The sequence below is a fragment of the Camellia sinensis genome, chromosome 14, assembly GCF_055761805.1.
Source record: "Camellia sinensis isolate YWXY chromosome 14, ASM5576180v1, whole genome shotgun sequence".
Lineage (NCBI taxonomy): Eukaryota > Viridiplantae > Streptophyta > Magnoliopsida > Ericales > Theaceae > Camellia > Camellia sinensis.
The window spans coordinates 103,862,389-103,878,055 of NC_138974.1; the positions used below are offsets into that span (position 1 = coordinate 103,862,389).

General features: G+C 48.3%; 49 non-coding genes across 49 annotated transcripts; all 49 read left to right on the top strand.

The window, feature by feature from the left end:
- Nucleotides 1-224: 224 nt before the first annotated feature.
- Nucleotides 225-343, top strand: LOC145810621 (5S ribosomal RNA). The gene has a single exon (XR_014354182.1). It is a non-coding gene; the product is annotated as a 5S ribosomal RNA (ribosomal RNA).
- A 195-nt stretch (nt 344-538) lies between these two features.
- LOC145810632 (5S ribosomal RNA) lies at nt 539-657 on the top strand. The gene has a single exon (XR_014354193.1). It is a non-coding gene; the product is annotated as a 5S ribosomal RNA (ribosomal RNA).
- A 199-nt stretch (nt 658-856) lies between these two features.
- On the top strand, nt 857-975 carry LOC145810643 (5S ribosomal RNA). The gene has a single exon (XR_014354203.1). It is a non-coding gene; the product is annotated as a 5S ribosomal RNA (ribosomal RNA).
- A 197-nt stretch (nt 976-1,172) lies between these two features.
- On the top strand, nt 1,173-1,291 carry LOC145808938 (5S ribosomal RNA). The gene has a single exon (XR_014352427.1). It is a non-coding gene; the product is annotated as a 5S ribosomal RNA (ribosomal RNA).
- A 197-nt stretch (nt 1,292-1,488) lies between these two features.
- Nucleotides 1,489-1,607, top strand: LOC145810654 (5S ribosomal RNA). The gene has a single exon (XR_014354214.1). It is a non-coding gene; the product is annotated as a 5S ribosomal RNA (ribosomal RNA).
- A 198-nt stretch (nt 1,608-1,805) lies between these two features.
- On the top strand, nt 1,806-1,924 carry LOC145810664 (5S ribosomal RNA). Its single transcript, XR_014354224.1, has one exon. It is a non-coding gene; the product is annotated as a 5S ribosomal RNA (ribosomal RNA).
- Nucleotides 1,925-2,123: 199 nt separating this feature from the next.
- Nucleotides 2,124-2,242, top strand: LOC145810676 (5S ribosomal RNA). Its single transcript, XR_014354235.1, has one exon. It is a non-coding gene; the product is annotated as a 5S ribosomal RNA (ribosomal RNA).
- Nucleotides 2,243-2,439: 197 nt separating this feature from the next.
- On the top strand, nt 2,440-2,558 carry LOC145810688 (5S ribosomal RNA). The gene has a single exon (XR_014354246.1). It is a non-coding gene; the product is annotated as a 5S ribosomal RNA (ribosomal RNA).
- Nucleotides 2,559-2,754: 196 nt separating this feature from the next.
- Nucleotides 2,755-2,873, top strand: LOC145809591 (5S ribosomal RNA). Its single transcript, XR_014353152.1, has one exon. It is a non-coding gene; the product is annotated as a 5S ribosomal RNA (ribosomal RNA).
- Nucleotides 2,874-3,069: 196 nt separating this feature from the next.
- LOC145810699 (5S ribosomal RNA) lies at nt 3,070-3,188 on the top strand. The gene has a single exon (XR_014354257.1). It is a non-coding gene; the product is annotated as a 5S ribosomal RNA (ribosomal RNA).
- A 200-nt stretch (nt 3,189-3,388) lies between these two features.
- Nucleotides 3,389-3,507, top strand: LOC145810709 (5S ribosomal RNA). The gene has a single exon (XR_014354267.1). It is a non-coding gene; the product is annotated as a 5S ribosomal RNA (ribosomal RNA).
- Nucleotides 3,508-3,705: 198 nt separating this feature from the next.
- Nucleotides 3,706-3,824, top strand: LOC145810721 (5S ribosomal RNA). The gene has a single exon (XR_014354278.1). It is a non-coding gene; the product is annotated as a 5S ribosomal RNA (ribosomal RNA).
- Nucleotides 3,825-4,022: 198 nt separating this feature from the next.
- Nucleotides 4,023-4,141, top strand: LOC145810732 (5S ribosomal RNA). Its single transcript, XR_014354288.1, has one exon. It is a non-coding gene; the product is annotated as a 5S ribosomal RNA (ribosomal RNA).
- A 199-nt stretch (nt 4,142-4,340) lies between these two features.
- Nucleotides 4,341-4,459, top strand: LOC145809692 (5S ribosomal RNA). Its single transcript, XR_014353254.1, has one exon. It is a non-coding gene; the product is annotated as a 5S ribosomal RNA (ribosomal RNA).
- Nucleotides 4,460-4,656: 197 nt separating this feature from the next.
- Nucleotides 4,657-4,775, top strand: LOC145810742 (5S ribosomal RNA). The gene has a single exon (XR_014354298.1). It is a non-coding gene; the product is annotated as a 5S ribosomal RNA (ribosomal RNA).
- A 193-nt stretch (nt 4,776-4,968) lies between these two features.
- On the top strand, nt 4,969-5,087 carry LOC145809778 (5S ribosomal RNA). Its single transcript, XR_014353342.1, has one exon. It is a non-coding gene; the product is annotated as a 5S ribosomal RNA (ribosomal RNA).
- A 193-nt stretch (nt 5,088-5,280) lies between these two features.
- LOC145810753 (5S ribosomal RNA) lies at nt 5,281-5,399 on the top strand. The gene has a single exon (XR_014354309.1). It is a non-coding gene; the product is annotated as a 5S ribosomal RNA (ribosomal RNA).
- A 197-nt stretch (nt 5,400-5,596) lies between these two features.
- LOC145810764 (5S ribosomal RNA) lies at nt 5,597-5,715 on the top strand. Its single transcript, XR_014354320.1, has one exon. It is a non-coding gene; the product is annotated as a 5S ribosomal RNA (ribosomal RNA).
- A 197-nt stretch (nt 5,716-5,912) lies between these two features.
- On the top strand, nt 5,913-6,031 carry LOC145810775 (5S ribosomal RNA). The gene has a single exon (XR_014354331.1). It is a non-coding gene; the product is annotated as a 5S ribosomal RNA (ribosomal RNA).
- Nucleotides 6,032-6,231: 200 nt separating this feature from the next.
- On the top strand, nt 6,232-6,350 carry LOC145810958 (5S ribosomal RNA). The gene has a single exon (XR_014354509.1). It is a non-coding gene; the product is annotated as a 5S ribosomal RNA (ribosomal RNA).
- Nucleotides 6,351-6,547: 197 nt separating this feature from the next.
- LOC145809008 (5S ribosomal RNA) lies at nt 6,548-6,666 on the top strand. The gene has a single exon (XR_014352503.1). It is a non-coding gene; the product is annotated as a 5S ribosomal RNA (ribosomal RNA).
- Nucleotides 6,667-6,859: 193 nt separating this feature from the next.
- Nucleotides 6,860-6,978, top strand: LOC145810786 (5S ribosomal RNA). The gene has a single exon (XR_014354342.1). It is a non-coding gene; the product is annotated as a 5S ribosomal RNA (ribosomal RNA).
- A 197-nt stretch (nt 6,979-7,175) lies between these two features.
- Nucleotides 7,176-7,294, top strand: LOC145810797 (5S ribosomal RNA). The gene has a single exon (XR_014354352.1). It is a non-coding gene; the product is annotated as a 5S ribosomal RNA (ribosomal RNA).
- A 198-nt stretch (nt 7,295-7,492) lies between these two features.
- LOC145810808 (5S ribosomal RNA) lies at nt 7,493-7,611 on the top strand. The gene has a single exon (XR_014354363.1). It is a non-coding gene; the product is annotated as a 5S ribosomal RNA (ribosomal RNA).
- A 195-nt stretch (nt 7,612-7,806) lies between these two features.
- Nucleotides 7,807-7,925, top strand: LOC145810817 (5S ribosomal RNA). Its single transcript, XR_014354372.1, has one exon. It is a non-coding gene; the product is annotated as a 5S ribosomal RNA (ribosomal RNA).
- Nucleotides 7,926-8,120: 195 nt separating this feature from the next.
- On the top strand, nt 8,121-8,239 carry LOC145809779 (5S ribosomal RNA). The gene has a single exon (XR_014353343.1). It is a non-coding gene; the product is annotated as a 5S ribosomal RNA (ribosomal RNA).
- A 196-nt stretch (nt 8,240-8,435) lies between these two features.
- Nucleotides 8,436-8,554, top strand: LOC145810829 (5S ribosomal RNA). The gene has a single exon (XR_014354384.1). It is a non-coding gene; the product is annotated as a 5S ribosomal RNA (ribosomal RNA).
- Nucleotides 8,555-8,751: 197 nt separating this feature from the next.
- LOC145810839 (5S ribosomal RNA) lies at nt 8,752-8,870 on the top strand. The gene has a single exon (XR_014354394.1). It is a non-coding gene; the product is annotated as a 5S ribosomal RNA (ribosomal RNA).
- Nucleotides 8,871-9,067: 197 nt separating this feature from the next.
- LOC145810850 (5S ribosomal RNA) lies at nt 9,068-9,186 on the top strand. The gene has a single exon (XR_014354405.1). It is a non-coding gene; the product is annotated as a 5S ribosomal RNA (ribosomal RNA).
- Nucleotides 9,187-9,383: 197 nt separating this feature from the next.
- On the top strand, nt 9,384-9,502 carry LOC145809592 (5S ribosomal RNA). Its single transcript, XR_014353153.1, has one exon. It is a non-coding gene; the product is annotated as a 5S ribosomal RNA (ribosomal RNA).
- Nucleotides 9,503-9,700: 198 nt separating this feature from the next.
- On the top strand, nt 9,701-9,819 carry LOC145809009 (5S ribosomal RNA). The gene has a single exon (XR_014352504.1). It is a non-coding gene; the product is annotated as a 5S ribosomal RNA (ribosomal RNA).
- A 195-nt stretch (nt 9,820-10,014) lies between these two features.
- LOC145810861 (5S ribosomal RNA) lies at nt 10,015-10,133 on the top strand. The gene has a single exon (XR_014354415.1). It is a non-coding gene; the product is annotated as a 5S ribosomal RNA (ribosomal RNA).
- A 200-nt stretch (nt 10,134-10,333) lies between these two features.
- On the top strand, nt 10,334-10,452 carry LOC145810871 (5S ribosomal RNA). Its single transcript, XR_014354425.1, has one exon. It is a non-coding gene; the product is annotated as a 5S ribosomal RNA (ribosomal RNA).
- Nucleotides 10,453-10,649: 197 nt separating this feature from the next.
- LOC145810882 (5S ribosomal RNA) lies at nt 10,650-10,768 on the top strand. Its single transcript, XR_014354436.1, has one exon. It is a non-coding gene; the product is annotated as a 5S ribosomal RNA (ribosomal RNA).
- A 197-nt stretch (nt 10,769-10,965) lies between these two features.
- LOC145810892 (5S ribosomal RNA) lies at nt 10,966-11,084 on the top strand. Its single transcript, XR_014354445.1, has one exon. It is a non-coding gene; the product is annotated as a 5S ribosomal RNA (ribosomal RNA).
- A 197-nt stretch (nt 11,085-11,281) lies between these two features.
- Nucleotides 11,282-11,400, top strand: LOC145810903 (5S ribosomal RNA). Its single transcript, XR_014354456.1, has one exon. It is a non-coding gene; the product is annotated as a 5S ribosomal RNA (ribosomal RNA).
- A 196-nt stretch (nt 11,401-11,596) lies between these two features.
- LOC145809593 (5S ribosomal RNA) lies at nt 11,597-11,715 on the top strand. Its single transcript, XR_014353154.1, has one exon. It is a non-coding gene; the product is annotated as a 5S ribosomal RNA (ribosomal RNA).
- Nucleotides 11,716-11,913: 198 nt separating this feature from the next.
- LOC145809010 (5S ribosomal RNA) lies at nt 11,914-12,032 on the top strand. The gene has a single exon (XR_014352505.1). It is a non-coding gene; the product is annotated as a 5S ribosomal RNA (ribosomal RNA).
- Nucleotides 12,033-12,227: 195 nt separating this feature from the next.
- Nucleotides 12,228-12,346, top strand: LOC145810915 (5S ribosomal RNA). The gene has a single exon (XR_014354467.1). It is a non-coding gene; the product is annotated as a 5S ribosomal RNA (ribosomal RNA).
- A 195-nt stretch (nt 12,347-12,541) lies between these two features.
- LOC145810926 (5S ribosomal RNA) lies at nt 12,542-12,660 on the top strand. The gene has a single exon (XR_014354477.1). It is a non-coding gene; the product is annotated as a 5S ribosomal RNA (ribosomal RNA).
- A 197-nt stretch (nt 12,661-12,857) lies between these two features.
- Nucleotides 12,858-12,976, top strand: LOC145810938 (5S ribosomal RNA). The gene has a single exon (XR_014354489.1). It is a non-coding gene; the product is annotated as a 5S ribosomal RNA (ribosomal RNA).
- Nucleotides 12,977-13,171: 195 nt separating this feature from the next.
- On the top strand, nt 13,172-13,290 carry LOC145810949 (5S ribosomal RNA). The gene has a single exon (XR_014354500.1). It is a non-coding gene; the product is annotated as a 5S ribosomal RNA (ribosomal RNA).
- Nucleotides 13,291-13,487: 197 nt separating this feature from the next.
- On the top strand, nt 13,488-13,606 carry LOC145809594 (5S ribosomal RNA). Its single transcript, XR_014353155.1, has one exon. It is a non-coding gene; the product is annotated as a 5S ribosomal RNA (ribosomal RNA).
- A 197-nt stretch (nt 13,607-13,803) lies between these two features.
- LOC145810960 (5S ribosomal RNA) lies at nt 13,804-13,922 on the top strand. The gene has a single exon (XR_014354511.1). It is a non-coding gene; the product is annotated as a 5S ribosomal RNA (ribosomal RNA).
- A 197-nt stretch (nt 13,923-14,119) lies between these two features.
- On the top strand, nt 14,120-14,238 carry LOC145810970 (5S ribosomal RNA). Its single transcript, XR_014354521.1, has one exon. It is a non-coding gene; the product is annotated as a 5S ribosomal RNA (ribosomal RNA).
- Nucleotides 14,239-14,435: 197 nt separating this feature from the next.
- Nucleotides 14,436-14,554, top strand: LOC145810981 (5S ribosomal RNA). Its single transcript, XR_014354532.1, has one exon. It is a non-coding gene; the product is annotated as a 5S ribosomal RNA (ribosomal RNA).
- A 198-nt stretch (nt 14,555-14,752) lies between these two features.
- On the top strand, nt 14,753-14,871 carry LOC145810991 (5S ribosomal RNA). Its single transcript, XR_014354542.1, has one exon. It is a non-coding gene; the product is annotated as a 5S ribosomal RNA (ribosomal RNA).
- Nucleotides 14,872-15,070: 199 nt separating this feature from the next.
- LOC145811001 (5S ribosomal RNA) lies at nt 15,071-15,189 on the top strand. The gene has a single exon (XR_014354551.1). It is a non-coding gene; the product is annotated as a 5S ribosomal RNA (ribosomal RNA).
- A 198-nt stretch (nt 15,190-15,387) lies between these two features.
- On the top strand, nt 15,388-15,506 carry LOC145809469 (5S ribosomal RNA). The gene has a single exon (XR_014353024.1). It is a non-coding gene; the product is annotated as a 5S ribosomal RNA (ribosomal RNA).
- The last annotated feature ends 161 nt before the right edge of the window (nt 15,507-15,667 follow it).

The following is a 15,667-nucleotide window of genomic DNA, read 5'->3' on the forward strand; positions in this document are numbered from 1 at the left end:
CCTGGGAAGTCCTCGTGTTGCACCCCTTTTGTCCCTTTTTCCACCACCCCCCCCCCCCTTTTTTTTTCCCCGGACAGCCTGTCCGATTTTTAGCCCATTCAATCGCCTTCGCCTCCTTTTCGACAATTTCTCCCTTTTAAACCATTTCCAGATTATCCTGTTCCATTCAATTTCATTTTTTTCCCCGTCTACTGCTTAAAACAATAAAGTCGCGGTTAATCTTCGGGTGCGATCATACCAGCACTAATGCACCGGATCCCATCAGAACTCCGCAGTTAAGCGTGCTTGGGCGAGAGTAGTACTAGGATGGGTGACCCCCTGGGAAGTCCTCGTGTTGCACCCCTTTTGTCCCTTTTTCCACCACCCCCCCCCTTTTTTTTTCCCCGGACAGCCTGTCCGATTTTTAGCCCATTCAATCGCCTTCGCCTCCTTTTCGACAATTTCTCCCTTTTAAACCATTTCCAGATTATCCTGTTCCATTCAATTTCATTTTTTTCCCCGTCTACTGCTTAAAACAATAAAGTCGCGGTTAATCTTCGGGTGCGATCATACCAGCACTAATGCACCGGATCCCATCAGAACTCCGCAGTTAAGCGTGCTTGGGCGAGAGTAGTACTAGGATGGGTGACCCCCTGGGAAGTCCTCGTGTTGCACCCCTTTTGTCCCTTTTTCCACCACCCCCCCCTCCCTTTTTTTTTTCCCCGGACAGCCTGTCCGATTTTTAGCCCATTCAATCGCCTTCGCCTCCTTTTCGACAATTTCTCCCTTTTAAACCATTTCCAGAATATCCTGTTCCATTCAATTTCATTTTTTTCCCCGTCTACTGCTTAAAACAATAAAGTCGCGGTTAATCTTCGGGTGCGATCATACCAGCACTAATGCACCGGATCCCATCAGAACTCCGCAGTTAAGCGTGCTTGGGCGAGAGTAGTACTAGGATGGGTGACCCCCTGGGAAGTCCTCGTGTTGCACCCCTTTTGTCCCTTTTTCCACCACCCCCCCTCCCTTTTTTTTTCCCCGGACAGCCTGTCCGATTTTTAGCCCATTCAATCGCCTTCGCCTCCTTTTCGACAATTTCTCCCTTTTAAACCATTTCCAGATTATCCTGTTCCATTCAATTTCATTTTTTTCCCCGTCTACTGCTTAAAAGAATAAAGTCGCGGTTAATCTTCGGGTGCGATCATACCAGCACTAATGCACCGGATCCCATCAGAACTCCGTAGTTAAGCGTGCTTGGGCGAGAGTAGTACTAGGATGGGTGACCCCCTGGGAAGTCCTCGTGTTGCACCCCTTTTGTCCCTTTTTCCACCACCCCCCCCCCTTTTTTTTTTCCCCGGACAGCCTGTCCGATTTTTAGCCCATTCAATCGCCTTCGCCTCCTTTTCGACAATTTCTCCCTTTTAAACCATTTCCAGATTATCCTGTTCCATTCAATTTCATTTTTTTCCCCGTCTACTGCTTAAAACAATAAAGTCGCGGTTAATCTTCGGGTGCGATCATACCAGCACTAATGCACCGGATCCCATCAGAACTCCGCAGTTAAGCGTGCTTGGGCGAGAGTAGTACTAGGATGGGTGACCCCCTGGGAAGTCCTCGTGTTGCACCCCTTTTGTCCCTTTTTCCACCACCCCCCCCCCCTTTTTTTTTTCCCCGGACAGCCTGTCCGATTTTTAGCCCATTCAATCGCCTTCGCCTCCTTTTCGACAATTTCTCCCTTTTAAACCATTTCCAGATTATCCTGTTCCATTCAATTTCATTTTTTTCCCCGTCTACCGCTTAAAACAATAAAGTCGCGGTTAATCTTCGGGTGCGATCATACCAGCACTAATGCACCGGATCCCATCAGAACTCCGCAGTTAAGCGTGCTTGGGCGAGAGTAGTACTAGGATGGGTGACCCCCTGGGAAGTCCTCGTGTTGCACCCCTTTTGTCCCTTTTTCCACCACCCCCCCCCCCCTTTTTTTTTTCCCCGGACAGCCTGTCCGATTTTTAGCCCATTCAATCGCCTTCGCCTCCTTTTCGACAATTTCTCCCTTTTAAACCATTTCCAGATTATCCTGTTCCATTCAATTTCATTTTTTTCCCCGTCTACTGCTTAAAACAATAAAGTCGCGGTTAATCTTCGGGTGCGATCATACCAGCACTAATGCACCGGATCCCATCAGAACTCCGCAGTTAAGCGTGCTTGGGCGAGAGTAGTACTAGGATGGGTGACCCCCTGGGAAGTCCTCGTGTTGCACCCCTTTTGTCCCTTTTTCCACCACCCCCCCCCCTTTTTTTTTTCCCCGGACAGCCTGTCCGATTTTTAGCCCATTCAATCGCCTTCGCCTCCTTTTCGACAATTTCTCCCTTTTAAACCATTTCCAGATTATCCTGTTCCATTCAATTTCATTTTTTTCCCCGTCTACTGCTTAAAACAATAAAGTCGCGGTTAATCTTCGGGTGCGATCATACCAGCACTAATGCACCGGATCCCATCAGAACTCCGCAGTTAAGCGTGCTTGGGCGAGAGTAGTACTAGGATGGGTGACCCCCTGGGAAGTCCTCGTGTTGCACCCCTTTTGTCCCTTTTTCCACCACCCCCCCCCTTTTTTTTTTCCCCGGACAGCCTGTCCGATTTTTAGCCCATTCAATCGCCTTCGCCTCCTTTTCGACAATTTCTCCCTTTTAAACCATTTCCAGATTATCCTGTTCCATTCAATTTCATTTTTTTTCCCGTCTACTGCTTAAAACAATAAAGTCGCGGTTAATCTTCGGGTGCGATCATACCAGCACTAATGCATCGGATCCCATCAGAACTCCGCAGTTAAGCGTGCTTGGGCGAGAGTAGTACTAGGATGGGTGACCCCCTGGGAAGTCCTCGTGTTGCACCCCTTTTGTCCCTTTTTCCACCACCCCCCCCCCTTTTTTTTTCCCCGGACAGCCTGTCCGATTTTTAGCCCATTCAATCGCCTTCGCCTCCTTTTCGACAATTTCTCCCTTTTAAACCATTTCCAGATTATCCTGTTCCATTCAATTTCATTTTTTTCCCCGTCTACTGCTTAAAAGAATAAAGTCGCGGTTAATCTTCGGGTGCGATCATACCAGCACTAATGCACCGGATCCCATCAGAACTCCGCAGTTAAGCGTGCTTGGGCGAGAGTAGTACTAGGATGGGTGACCCCCTGGGAAGTCCTCGTGTTGCACCCCTTTTGTCCCTTTTTCCACCACCCCCCCCACCTTTTTTTTTTTTCCCCGGACAGCCTGTCCGATTTTTAGCCCATTCAATCGCCTTCGCCTCCTTTTCGACAATTTCTCCCTTTTAAACCATTTCCAGATTATCCTGTTCCATTCAATTTCATTTTTTTCCCCGTCTACTGCTTAAAACAATAAAGTCGCGGTTAATCTTCGGGTGCGATCATACCAGCACTAATGCACCGGATCCCATCAGAACTCCGCAGTTAAGCGTGCTTGGGCGAGAGTAGTACTAGGATGGGTGACCCCCTGGGAAGTCCTCGTGTTGCACCCCTTTTGTCCCTTTTTCCACCACCCCCCCCCCCTTTTTTTTTTCCCCGGACAGCCTGTCCGATTTTTAGCCCATTCAATCGCCTTCGCCTCCTTTTCGACAATTTCTCCCTTTTAAACCATTTCCAGAATATCCTGTTCCATTCAATTTCATTTTTTTCCCCGTCTACTGCTTAAAACAATAAAGTCGCGGTTAATCTTCGGGTGCGATCATACCAGCACTAATGCACCGGATCCCATCAGAACTCCGCAGTTAAGCGTGCTTGGGCGAGAGTAGTACTAGGATGGGTGACCCCCTGGGAAGTCCTCGTGTTGCACCCCTTTTGTCCCTTTTTCCACCACCCCCCCCCCTTTTTTTTTTTCCCCGGACAGCCTGTCCGATTTTTAGCCCATTCAATCGCCTTCGCCTCCTTTTCGACAATTTCTCCCTTTTAAACCATTTCCAGAATATCCTGTTCCATTCAATTTCATTTTTTTCCCCGTCTACTGCTTAAAACAATAAAGTCGCGGTTAATCTTCGGGTGCGATCATACCAGCACTAATGCACCGGATCCCATCAGAACTCCGCAGTTAAGCGTGCTTGGGCGAGAGTAGTACTAGGATGGGTGACCCCCTGGGAAGTCCTCGTGTTGCACCCCTTTTGTCCCTTTTTCCACCACCCCCCCCTCCCTTTTTTTTTTCCCCGGACAGCCTGTCCGATTTTTAGCCCATTCAATCGCCTTCGCCTCCTTTTCGACAATTTCTCCCTTTTAAACCATTTCCAGATTATCCTGTTCCATTCAATTTCATTTTTTTCCCCGTCTACTGCTTAAAACAATAAAGTCGCGGTTAATCTTCGGGTGCGATCATACCAGCACTAATGCACCGGATCCCATCAGAACTCCGCAGTTAAGCGTGCTTGGGCAAGAGTAGTACTAGGATGGGTGACCCCCTGGGAAGTCCTCGTGTTGCACCCCTTTTGTCCCTTTTTCCACCACCCCCCCCCCCCTTTTTTTTCCCCGGACAGCCTGTCCGATTTTTAGCCCATTCAATCGCCTTCGCCTCCTTTTCGACAATTTCTCCCTTTTAAACCATTTCCAGATTATCCTGTTCCATTCAATTTCATTTTTTTCCCCGTCTACTGCTTAAAACAATAAAGTCGCGGTTAATCTTCGGGTGCGATCATACCAGCACTAATGCACCGGATCCCATCAGAACTCCGCAGTTAAGCGTGCTTGGGCGAGAGTAGTACTAGGATGGGTGACCCCCTGGGAAGTCCTCGTGTTGCACCCCTTTTGTCCCTTTTTCCACCCCCCCCCCTTTTTTTTTTCCCCGGACAGCCTGTCCGATTTTTAGCCCATTCAATCGCCATCGCCTCCTTTTCGACAATTTCTCCCTTTTAAACCATTTCCAGATTATCCTGTTCCATTCAATTTCATTTTTTTCCCCGTCTACTGCTTAAAACAATAAAGTTGCGGTTAATCTTCGGTGCGATCATACCAGCACTAATGCACCGGATCCCATCAGAACTCCGCAGTTAAGCGTGCTTGGGCGAGAGTAGTACTAGGATGGGTGACCCCCTGGGAAGTCCTCGTGTTGCACCCCTTTTGTCCTTTTTCCACCACCCCCCCCTTTTTTTTTCCCCGGACAGCCTGTCCGATTTTTAGCCCATTCAATCGCCTTCGCCTCCTTTTCGACAATTTCTCCCTTTTAAACCATTTCCAGATTATCCTGTTCCATTCAATTTCATTTTTTTCCCCGTCTACTGCTTAAAACAATAAAGTCGCGGTTAATCTTCGGGTGCGATCATACCAGCACTAATGCACCGGATCCCATCAGAACTCCGCAGTTAAGCGTGCTTGGGCGAGAGTAGTACTAGGATGGGTGACCCCCTGGGAAGTCCTCGTGTTGCACCCCTTTTGTCCCTTTTTCCACCACCCCCCCCCCTTTTTTTTTTCCCCGGACAGCCTGTCCGATTTTTAGCCCATTCAATCGCCTTCGCCTCCTTTTCGACAATTTCTCCCTTTTAAACCATTTCCAGATTATCCTGTTCCATTCAATTTCATTTTTTTCCCCGTCTACTGCTTAAAACAATAAAGTCGCGGTTAATCTTCGGGTGCGATCATACCAGCACTAATGCACCGGATCCCATCAGAACTCCGCAGTTAAGCGTGCTTGGGCGAGAGTAGTACTAGGATGGGTGACCCCCTGGGAAGTCCTCGTGTTGCACCCCTTTTGTCCCTTTTTCCACCACCCCCCCCCCTTTTTTTTTTCCCCGGACAGCCTGTCCGATTTTTAGCCCATTCAATCGCCTTCGCCTCCTTTTCGACAATTTCTCCCTTTTAAACCATTTCCAGATTATCCTGTTCCATTCAATTTCATTTTTTTCCCCGTCTACTGCTGAAAAAAATAAAGTCGCGGTTAATCTTCGGGTGCGATCATACCAGCACTAATGCACCGGATCCCATCAGAACTCCGCAGTTAAGCGTGCTTGGGCGAGAGTAGTACTAGGATGGGTGACCCCCTGGGAAGTCCTCGTGTTGCACCCCTTTTGTCCCTTTTTCCACCACCCCCCCCCCCCCTTTTTTTTTTCCCCGGACAGCCTGTCCGATTTTTAGCCCATTCAATCGCCTTCGCCTCCTTTTCGACAATTTCTCCCTTTTAAACCATTTCCAGATTATCCTGTTCCATTCAATTTCATTTTTTTCCCCGTCTACTGCCTAAAACAATAAAGTCGCGGTTAATCTTCGGGTGCGATCTTACCAGCACTAATGCATCGGATCCCATCAGAACTCCGCAGTTAAGCGTGCTTGGGCGAGAGTTGTACTAGGATGGGTGACCCCCTGGGAAGTCCCCGTGTTGCACCCCTTTTGTCCCTTTTCCCACCACCCCCCCCCCTTTTTTTTTTCCCCGGACAGCCTGTCCGATTTTTAGCCCATTCAATCGCCTTCGCCTCCTTTTCGACAATTTCTCCCTTTTAAACCATTTCCAGATTATCCTGTTCCATTCAATTTCATTTTTTTCCCCGTCGACTGCTTAAAACAATAAAGTCGCGGTTAATCTTCGGGTGCGATCATACCAGCACTAATGCACCGGATCCCATCAGAACTCCGCAGTTAAGCGTGCTTGGGCGAGAGTAGTACTAGGATGGGTGACCCCCTGGGAAATCCTCGTGTTGCACCCCTTTTGTCCCTTTTTCCACCCCCCCCCTTTTTTTTTTCCCCGGACAGCCTGTCCGATTTTTACCCCATTCAATCGCCTTCGCCTCCTTTTCGACAATTTCTCCCCTTTAAACCATTTCCAGATTATCCTGTTCCATTCAATTTCATTTTTTTCCCCGTCTACTGCTTAAAACAATAAAGTCGCGGTTAATCTTCGGGTGCGATCATACCAGCACTAATGCACCGGATCCCATCAGAACTCCGCAGTTAAGCGTGCTTGGGCGAGAGTAGTACTAGGATGGGTGACCCCCTGGGAAGTCCTCGTGTTGCACCCCTTTTGTCCCTTTTTCCACCACCCCCCCCCCTTTTTTTTTTCCCCGGACAGCCTGTCCGATTTTTAGCCCATTCAATCGCCTTCGCCTCCTTTTCGACAATTTCTCCCTTTTAAACCATTTCCAGATTATCCTGTTCCATTCAATTTCATTTTTTTCCCCGTCTACTGCTTGAAACAATAAAGTCGCGGTTAATCTTCGGGTGCGATCATACCAGCACTAATGCACCGGATCCCATCAGAACTCCGCAGTTAAGCGTGCTTGGGCGAGAGTAGTACTAGGATGGGTGACCCCCTGGGAAGTCCTCGTGTTGCACCCCTTTTCTCACTTTTTCCACCACCCCCCCCCCCTTTTTTTTTTTCCCGGACAGCCTGTCCGATTTTTAGCCCATTCAATCGCCTTCGCCTCCTTTTCGACAATTTCTCCTTTTTAAACCATTTCCAGATTATCCTGTTCCATTCAATTTCATTTTTTTCCCCGTCTACTGCTTAAAACAATAAAGTCGCGGTTAATCTTCGGGTGCGATCATACCAGCACTAATGCACCGGATCCCATCAGAACTCCGCAGTTAAGCGTGCTTGGGCGAGAGTAGTACTAGGATGGGTGACCCCCTGGGAAGTCCTCGTGTTGCACCCCTTTTGTCCCTTTTTCCACCACCCCCCCCTTTTTTTTTTCCCCGGACAGCCTGTCTGATTTTTAGCCCATTCAATCGCCTTCGCCTCCTTTTCGACAATTTCTCCCTTTTAAACCATTTCCAGATTATCCTGTTCCATTCAATTTCATTTTTTTCCCCGTCTACTGCTTAAAACAATAAAGTCGCGGTTAATCTTCGGGTGCGATCATACCAGCACTAATGCACCGGATCCCATCAGAACTCCGCAGTTAAGCGTGCTTGGGCGAGAGTAGTACTAGGATGGGTGACCCCCTGGGAAGTCCTCGTGTTGCACCCCTTTTGTCCCTTTTTCCACCACCCCCCCCCTTTTTTTTTTCCCCGGACAGCCTGTCCGATTTTTAGCCCATTCAATCGCCTTCGCCTCCTTTTCGACAATTTCTCCCTTTTAAACCATTTCCAGATTATCCTGTTCCATTCAATTTCATTTTTTTCCCCGTCTACTGCTTAAAACAATAAAGTTGCGGTTAATCTTCGGTGCGATCATACCAGCACTAATGCACCGGATCCCATCAGAACTCCGCAGTTAAGCGTGCTTGGGCGAGAGTAGTACTAGGATGGGTGACCCCCTGGGAAGTCCTCGTGTTGCACCCCTTTTGTCCTTTTTCCACCACCCCCCCCCCCTTTTTTTTTCCCCGGACAGCCTGTCCGATTTTTAGCCCATTCAATCGCCTTCGCCTCCTTTTCGACAATTTCTCCCTTTTAAACCATTTCCAGATTATCCTGTTCCATTCAATTTCATTTTTTTCTCCGTCTACTGCTTAAAACAATAAAGTCGCGGTTAATCTTCGGGTGCGATCATACCAGCACTAATGCACCGGATCCCATCAGAACTCCGCAGTTAAGCGTGCTTGGGCGAGAGTAGTACTAGGATGGGTGACCCCCTGGGAAGTCCTCGTGTTGCACCCCTTTTGTCCCTTTTTCCACCACCCCCCCCCCTTTTTTTTTTCCCCGGACAGCCTGTCCGATTTTTAGCCCATTCAATCGCCTTCGCCTCCTTTTCGACAATTTCTCCCTTTTAAACCATTTCCAGATTATCCTGTTCCATTCAATTTCATTTTTTTCCCCGTCTACTGCTTAAAACAATAAAGTCGCGGTTAATCTTCGGGTGCGATCATACCAGCACTAATGCACCGGATCCCATCAGAACTCCGCAGTTAAGCGTGCTTGGGCGAGAGTAGTACTAGGATGGGTGACCCCCTGGGAAGTCCTCGTGTTGCACCCCTTTTGTCCCTTTTTCCACCACCCCCCCCCCTTTTTTTTTTCCCCGGACAGCCTGTCCGATTTTTAGCCCATTCAATCGCCTTCGCCTCCTTTTCGACAATTTCTCCCTTTTAAACCATTTCCAGATTATCCTGTTCCATTCAATTTCATTTTTTCCCCCGTCTACTGCTTAAAAAAATAAAGTCGCGGTTAATCTTCGGGTGCGATCATACCAGCACTAATGCACCGGATCCCATCAGAACTCCGCAGTTAAGCGTGCTTGGGCGAGAGTAGTACTAGGATGGGTGACCCCCTGGGAAGTCCTCGTGTTGCACCCCTTTTGTCCCTTTTTCCACCACCCCCCCCCCTTTTTTTTTTCCCCGGACAGCCTGTCCGATTTTTAGCCCATTCAATCGCCTTCGCCTCCTTTTCGACAATTTCTCCCTTTTAAACCATTTCCAGATTATCCTGTTCCATTCAATTTCATTTTTTTCCCCGTCTACTGCTTAAAACAATAAAGTCGCGGTTAATCTTCGGGTGCGATCATACCAGCACTAATGCATCGGATCCCATCAGAACTCCGCAGTTAAGCGTGCTTGGGCGAGAGTAGTACTAGGATGGGTGACCCCCTGGGAAGTCCTCGTGTTGCACCCCTTTTGTCCCTTTTTCCACCACCCCCCCCCCCTTTTTTTTTTCCCCGGACAGCCTGTCCGATTTTTAGCCCATTCAATCGCCTTCGCCTCCTTTTCGACAATTTCTCCCTTTTAAACCATTTCCAGATTATCCTGTTCCATTCAATTTCATTTTTTTCCCCGTCGACTGCTTAAAACAATAAAGTCGCGGTTAATCTTCGGGTGCGATCATACCAGCACTAATGCACCGGATCCCATCAGAACTCCGCAGTTAAGCGTGCTTGGGCGAGAGTAGTACTAGGATGGGTGACCCCCTGGGAAATCCTCGTGTTGCACCCCTTTTGTCCCTTTTTCCACCACCCCCCCCTTTTTTTTTTCCCCGGACAGCCTGTCCGATTTTTACCCCATTCAATCGCCTTCGCCTCCTTTTCGACAATTTCTCCCCTTTAAACCATTTCCAGATTATCCTGTTCCATTCAATTTCATTTTTTTCCCCGTCTACTGCTTAAAACAATAAAGTCGCGGTTAATCTTCGGGTGCGATCATACCAGCACTAATGCACCGGATCCCATCAGAACTCCGCAGTTAAGCGTGCTTGGGCGAGAGTAGTACTAGGATGGGTGACCCCCTGGGAAGTCCTCGTGTTGCACCCCTTTTGTCCCTTTTTCCACCACCCCCCCCCCCCCTTTTTTTTTTCCCCGGACAGCCTGTCCGATTTTTAGCCCATTCAATCGCCTTCGCCTCCTTTTCGACAATTTCTCCCTTTTAAACCATTTCCAGATTATCCTGTTCCATTCAATTTCATTTTTTTCCCCGTCTACTGCTTAAAACAATAAAGTCGCGGTTAATCTTCGGGTGCGATCATACCAGCACTAATGCACCGGATCCCATCAGAACTCCGCAGTTAAGCGTGCTTGGGCGAGAGTAGTACTAGGATGGGTGACCCCCTGGGAAGTCCTCGTGTTGCACCCCTTTTGTCCCTTTTTCCACCACCCCCCCCCCTTTTTTTTTTCCCCGGACAGCCTGTCCGATTTTTAGCCCATTCAATCGCCTTCGCCTCCTTTTCGACAATTTCTCCCTTTTAAACCATTTCCAGATTATCCTGTTCCATTCAATTTCATTTTTTTCCCCGTCTACTGCTTAAAACAATAAAGTCGCGGTTAATCTTCGGGTGCGATCATACCAGCACTAATGCACCGGATCCCATCAGAACTCCGCAGTTAAGCGTGCTTGGGCGAGAGTAGTACTAGGATGGGTGACCCCCTGGGAAGTCCTCGTGTTGCACCCCTTTTGTCCCTTTTTCCACCACCCCCCCCCCTTTTTTTTTTCCCCGGACAGCCTGTCCGATTTTTAGCCCATTCAATCGCCTTCGCCTCCTTTTCGACAATTTCTCCCTTTTAAACCATTTCCAGATTATCCTGTTCCATTCAATTTCATTTTTTTCCCCGTCTACTGCTTAAAACAATAAAGTCGCGGTTAATCTTCGGGTGCGATCATACCAGCACTAATGCACCGGATCCCATCAGAACTCCGCAGTTAAGCGTGCTTGGGCGAGAGTAGTACTAGGATGGGTGACCCCCTGGGAAGTCCTCGTGTTGCACCCCTTTTGTCCCTTTTTCCACCACCCCCCCCCCTTTTTTTTTTCCCCGGACAGCCTGTCCGATTTTTAGCCCATTCAATCGCCTTCGCCTCCTTTTCGACAATTTCTCCCTTTTAAACCATTTCCAGATTATCCTGTTCCATTCAATTTCATTTTTTCCCCCGTCTACTGCTTAAAAAAATAAAGTCGCGGTTAATCTTCGGGTGCGATCATACCAGCACTAATGCACCGGATCCCATCAGAACTCCGCAGTTAAGCGTGCTTGGGCGAGAGTAGTACTAGGATGGGTGACCCCCTGGGAAGTCCTCGTGTTGCACCCCTTTTGTCCCTTTTTCCACCACCCCCCCCCTTTTTTTTTTCCCCGGACAGCCTGTCCGATTTTTAGCCCATTCAATCGCCTTCGCCTCCTTTTCGACAATTTCTCCCTTTTAAACCATTTCCAGATTATCCTGTTCCATTCAATTTCATTTTTTTCCCCGTCTACTGCTTAAAACAATAAAGTCGCGGTTAATCTTCGGGTGCGATCATACCAGCACTAATGCATCGGATCCCATCAGAACTCCGCAGTTAAGCGTGCTTGGGCGAGAGTAGTACTAGGATGGGTGACCCCCTGGGAAGTCCTCGTGTTGCACCCCTTTTGTCCCTTTTTCCACCACCCCCCCCCCCTTTTTTTTTTCCCCGGACAGCCTGTCCGATTTTTAGCCCATTCAATCGCCTTCGCCTCCTTTTCGACAATTTCTCCCTTTTAAACCATTTCCAGATTATCCTGTTCCATTCAATTTCATTTTTTTCCCCGTCGACTGCTTAAAACAATAAAGTCGCGGTTAATCTTCGGGTGCGATCATACCAGCACTAATGCACCGGATCCCATCAGAACTCCGCAGTTAAGCGTGCTTGGGCGAGAGTAGTACTAGGATGGGTGACCCCCTGGGAAATCCTCGTGTTGCACCCCTTTTGTCCCTTTTTCCACCACCCCCCCCTTTTTTTTTTCCCCGGACAGCCTGTCCGATTTTTACCCCATTCAATCGCCTTCGCCTCCTTTTCGACAATTTCTCCCCTTTAAACCATTTCCAGATTATCCTGTTCCATTCAATTTCATTTTTTTCCCCGTCTACTGCTTAAAACAATAAAGTCGCGGTTAATCTTCGGGTGCGATCATACCAGCACTAATGCACCGGATCCCATCAGAACTCCGCAGTTAAGCGTGCTTGGGCGAGAGTAGTACTAGGATGGGTGACCCCCTGGGAAGTCCTCGTGTTGCACCCCTTTTGTCCCTTTTTCCACCACCCCCCCCTTTTTTTTTTCCCCGGACAGCCTGTCCGATTTTTAGCCCATTCAATCGCCTTCGCCTCCTTTTCGACAATTTCTCCCTTTTAAACCATTTCCAGATTATCCTGTTCCATTCAATTTCATTTTTTTCCCCGTCTACTGCTTGAAACAATAAAGTCGCGGTTAATCTTCGGGTGCGATCATACCAGCACTAATGCACCGGATCCCATCAGAACTCCGCAGTTAAGCGTGCTTGGGCGAGAGTAGTACTAGGATGGGTGACCCCCTGGGAAGTCCTCGTGTTGCACCCCTTTTGTCACTTTTTCCACCACCCCCCCCCCTTTTTTTTTTTCCCGGACAGCCTGTCCGATTTTTAGCCCATTCAATCGCCTTCGCCTCCTTTTCGACAATTTCTCCCTTTTAAACCATTTCCAGATTATCCTGTTCCATTCAATTTCATTTTTTTCCCCGTCTACTGCTTAAAACAATAAAGTCGCGGTTAATCTTCGGGTGCGATCATACCAGCACTAATGCACCGGATCCCATCAGAACTCCGCAGTTAAGCGTGCTTGGGCGAGAGTAGTACTAGGATGGGTGACCCCCTGGGAAGTCCTCGTGTTGCACCCCTTTTGTCCCTTTTTCCACCACCCCCCCCTTTTTTTTTTCCCCGGACAGCCTGTCTGATTTTTAGCCCATTCAATCGCCTTCGCCTCCTTTTCGACAATTTCTCCCTTTTAAACCATTTCCAGATTATCCTGTTCCATTCAATTTCATTTTTTTCCCCGTCTACTGCTTAAAACAATAAAGTCGCGGTTAATCTTCGGGTGCGATCATACCAGCACTAATGCACCGGATCCCATCAGAACTCCGCAGTTAAGCGTGCTTGGGCGAGAGTAGTACTAGGATGGGTGACCCCCTGGGAAGTCCTCGTGTTGCACCCCTTTTGTCCCTTTTTCCACCACCCCCCCCCCTTTTTTTTTTCCCCGGACAGCCTGTCCGATTTTTAGCCCATTCAATCGCCTTCGCCTCCTTTTCGACAATTTCTCCCTTTTAAACCATTTCCAGATTATCCTATTCCATTCAATTTCATTTTTTTCCCCGTCTACTGCTTAAAACAATAAAGTCGCGGTTAATCTTCGGGTGCGATCATACCAGCACTAATGCATCGGATCCCATCAGAACTCCGCAGTTAAGCGTGCTTGGGCGAGAGTAGTACTAGGATGGGTGACCCCCTGGGAAGTCCTCGTGTTGCACCCCTTTTGTCCCTTCTTCCACCACCCCCCCCCCCTTTTTTTTTCCCCGGACAGCCTGTCCGATTTTTAGCCCATTCAATCGCCTTCGCCTCCTTTTCGACAATTTCTCCCTTTTAAATCATTTCCAGATTATCCTGTTCCAATCAATTTCATTTTTTTCCCCGTCTACTGCTTAAAAGAATAAAGTCGCGGTTAATCTTCGGGTGCGATCATACCAGCACTAATGCACCGGATCCCATCAGAACTCCGCAGTTAAGCGTGCTTGGGCGAGAGTAGTACTAGGATGGGTGACCCCCTGGGAAGTCCTCGTGTTGCACCCCTTTTGTCCCTTTTTCCACCACCCCCCCCCCCTTTTTTTTTCCCCGGACAGCCTGTCCGATTTTTAGCCCATTCAATCGCCTTCGCCTCCTTTTCGACAATTTCTCCCTTTTAAACCATTTCCAGATTATCCTGTTCCATTCAATTTCATTTTTTTCCCCGTCTACTACTTAAAACAATAAAGTCGCGGTTAATCTTCGGGTGCGATCATACCAGCACTAATGCACCGGATCCCATCAGAACTCCGCAGTTAAGCGTGCTTGGGCGAGAGTAGTACTAGGATGGGTGACCCCCTGGGAAGTCCTCGTGTTGCACCCCTTTTGTCCCTTTTTCCACCACCCCCCCCCCTTTTTTTTTTCCCCGGACAGCCTGTCCGATTTTTAGCCCATTCAATCGCCTTCGCCTCCTTTTCGACAATTTCTCCCTTTTAAACAATTTCCAGATTATCCTGTTCCATTCAATTTCATTTTTTTCCCCGTCTACTGCTTAAAACAATAAAGTCGCGGTTAATCTTCGGGTGCGATCATACCAGCACTAATGCACCGGATCCCATCAGAACTCCGCAGTTAAGCGTGCTTGGGCGAGAGTAGTACTAGGATGGGTGACCCCCTGGGAAGTCCTCGTGTTGCACCCCTTTTGTCCCTTTTTCCACCACCCCCCCCCCCTTTTTTTTTTCCCCGGACAGCCTGTCCGATTTTTAGCCCATTCAATCGCCTTCGCCTCCTTTTCGACAATTTCTCCCTTTTAAACAATTTCCAGATTATCCTGTTCCATTCAATTTCATTTTTTTCCCCGTCTACTGCTTAAAACAATAAAGTCGCGGTTAATCTTCGGGTGCGATCATACCAGCACTAATGCACCGGATCCCATCAGAACTCCGCAGTTAAGCGTGCTTGGGCGAGAGTAGTACTAGGATGGGTGACCCCCTGGGAAGTCCTCGTGTTGCACCCCTTTTGTCCCTTTTTCCACCACCCCCCCCCCCCTTTTTTTTTTCCCCGGACAGCCTGTCCGATTTTTAGCCCATTCAATCGCCTTCGCCTCCTTTTCGACAATTTCTCCCTTTTAAACAATTTCCAGATTATCCTGTTCCATTCAATTTCATTTTTTTCCCCGTCTACTGCTTAAAACAATAAAGTCGCGGTTAATCTTCGGGTGCGATCATACCAGCACTAATGCACCGGATCCCATCAGAACTCCGCAGTTAAGCGTGCTTGGGCGAGAGTAGTACTAGGATGGGTGACCCCCTGGGAAGTCCTCGTGTTGCACCCCTTTTGTCCCTTTTTCCACCACCCCCCCCCCCTTTTTTTTTTCCCCGGACAGCCTGTCCGATTTTTAGCCCATTCAATCGCCTTCGCCTCCTTTTCGACAATTTCTCCCTTTTAAACAATTTCCAGATTATCCTGTTCCATTCAATTTCATTTTTTTCCCCGTCTACTGCTTAAAACAATAAAGTCGCGGTTAATCTTCGGGTGCGATCATACCAGCACTAATGCACCGGATCCCATCAGAACTCCGCAGTTAAGCGTGCTTGGGCGAGAGTAGTACTAGGATGGGTGACCCCCTGGGAAGTCCTCGTGTTGCTCCCCTTTTGTCCCTTTTTCCACCACCCCCCCCCCCCCTTTTTTTTTCCCCGGACAGCCTGTCCGATTTTTAGCCCATTCAATCGCCTTCGCCTCCTTTTCGACAATTTCTCCCTTTTAAACCATTTCCAGATTATCCTGTTCCATTCAATTTCATTTTTTTCCCC